Raw genomic sequence first — 2692 nt, 5'->3', positions numbered from 1 at the left:
TGCCCCCCTGACGAATTTTCCTGCCTGGCCCGGCCAGTCCAGCCCCTGTTCGTCGAAAAATCTGCGCTGCCGATTTTCCACGCGGCAGCCCCTCTTTTCGTCAGCGTGCCCCCCTGACGAATTTTCCTGCCTGGCCCGGCCGGTCCAGCCCCTGTTCGTCGAAAAATCTGCGCTGCCGATTTTCCACTCCGCAGCCCCTGTTTTCGTCAGCGTGGCCCCCTGACGAATTTTCCTGCCTGGCCCGGCCAGTCCAGCGCCCAGCCCCTGTTCGTCGAAAAATCTGCGCTGCCGATTTTCCCCGACGAACCTGCAGCTGCACAAATCCGCGCTGCCACTGCCCCATTGTCTGGACCAACAGTCTTTTCCATCAAGCCCTGGACTATAAATCGTCCAGACTCATCGCCAGCACCCGCTGCCGATTCTGCCGACTTTGCCGATTTCGTCGGCGCTGCCGATTCCAACACTGCACCCACCGTGTCTAAACCAGCGCTGTTTCGTCAGCGTGTCCCCTTGACGAATTTCCCTGCCTGGCCTGGACAGTCCATCTTCCAGCCCATGTTCATCGAAAAATCTGCGCTGCCGATTTCCCCGACGAACCTGCAGCTGCACAAATCTGCGCTGCCGATTTCCCCCCCTGTCGGCATGGCTGCCGCTGCCCCGATGTCCAGACCAACAGTCTTTTTTGTCGACTTTGCCGATTTTGTCCGCGCTGCCGATTCCAACACTACCCCCTGCATCCAAACCAGCATTGTTTCGTCAGCTCTTCCCCTGACGATTTTAGCCCTGTAACAAACAGTAGGCCTCCAATCCCGCCAACGGGAGCCAAGTTGATAGGGAAGAGAATTGAATGACGCGCCTGGTCCTCGCACCCCGCCACCCGAGGGGCCTTTTTCCCGGCAGCCTCTGAAAAACTCTAGCTTTCACGGTCCTCGCCGCCCCTCACCACCATGGCAGGCCTCTAATCCCACCCATCAGCAGTTGTAGCCGATAGGGCAGTGATTTGAATGACGCGTCGCGGGCCGCCGGGTCATCTCACCCCGCCATTAATTGGAGCGTTTTTGGCTGGCCGAGGATGGGGGGATGGATCTCTTCTTCCGAAAAAGCAAACAGTACATCGGGAGTTATGTTGACGGGGCATGGAATTGAATGACCCGTCGCGGGCCGCCGGGTCATCTCACCCGGCCATCCCGGGGAGCGTTTTTCCCGGCAGCATCGGGGAAACTCTTGCTTTCACTGCCCGCTGCCCAAGTCCCCACTCGCATCGGCCCCCCGCGCCAACAAGCCAACGCTGCCGAATCGGCAGACACTGCTGCCGAATCTGCCGACACTGCCCCGCGGGCTGCCACTGCCCCAGTGTCTAAACCAGCGGTCTTTCTCATCGAGCCTTGGACTATCCAGTCCGTCCTGACTCATCGCCAGCACCTGCTGCCGATTCTGCCGACTTTGCCGATTTTCTCGGCGCTGCCGATTCCAACACTGCGCCCACCGTGTCTGAACCAGCGCTGTTTCGTCAGCGTGTCCCCTCGACGAATTTTCCTGCCTGGCCTGGACAGTCCACCGTCCAGCCCGTGTTCGTCGAAAAATCTGCGCTGCCGATTCTGCCGACTTTGCCGATTTCGTCGGCGCTGCCGATTCCAACACTGCCCGCCGTGCCTGAACCAGCGCTGTTTCGTCAGCGTGTCCCCTCGACAAATTTTCCTGCCTGGCCTGGACAGTCCATCGCCCAGCCCATGTTCGTCGCAAAATCTGCGCTGCCGATTTTCCCCGACGAACCTGCAGCCGCACAAATCTGCGCTGCCGAATCTGCCGACACTGTCCCGCGGGCTGCCACTGCCCCAGTGTCTAAACCAGCAGTCTTTCTCGTCGAGCCTTGGACTATCCAGCCCGTCCAGACCCATCGCCAGCACCCGCTGCCGATTCTGCCGACTTTGCCGATTTCGTCGGCGCTGCCGATTCCAGCACTGCCCGCCGTGCCTGAACCAGCGCTGTTTCGTCAGCGTGTCCCCTCGATGAATTTTCCTGCATGGCCCGGCCAGTCCAGCGTCCAGCCCATGTTCGTCGAAAAATCTGCGCTGCCGATTCCCCCGACTTTGCCGATTTCGTCGGCGCTGCCGATTCCAACACTGCCCGCCGTGCCTGAACCAGCGCTGTTTCGTCAGCGTGTCCCCTCGACAAATTTTCCTGCCTGGCCTGGACAGTCCATCGTCCAGCCCATGTTCGTCGAAAAATCTGCGCTGCCGATTTTCCCCGACGAACCTGCAGCCGCACAAATCTGCGCTGCCGAATCTGCCAACACTGTCCCGCGGGCTGCCACTGCCCCAGTGTCTCAACCTGCGGTCTTTCTCGTCGAGCCTTGGACTATCCAGCCCGTCCAGACCCATCGCCAGCACCCGCTGCCAATTCTGCCGACTTTGCCGGTTTCATCGGCGCTGCCGATTCCAACACTGCGCCCACCGTGTCTAAACCAGCGCTGTTTCTTCAGCGTGTCCCCTCGATGAATTTTCCTGCATGGCCCGGCCAGTCCAGCGTCCAGCCCATGTTCGTCGAAAAATCTGCGCTGCCGATTCCCCCCTGTTGGCATGGCTGCCGCTGCCCCCTTGTCTGGACCAACAGTCTTTTCCGTCAAGCCCTGGACCATAAATCGTGCAGACTCACAGTCAGCACCTGCTGCCGACTTTGCCGATTTCGCCGG

This window comes from Populus nigra, chromosome 2, assembly GCF_951802175.1.
Source record: "Populus nigra chromosome 2, ddPopNigr1.1, whole genome shotgun sequence".
NCBI classification, from domain to species: Eukaryota; Viridiplantae; Streptophyta; class Magnoliopsida; order Malpighiales; family Salicaceae; genus Populus; species Populus nigra.
This window is presented reverse-complemented; position numbering follows the sequence as displayed.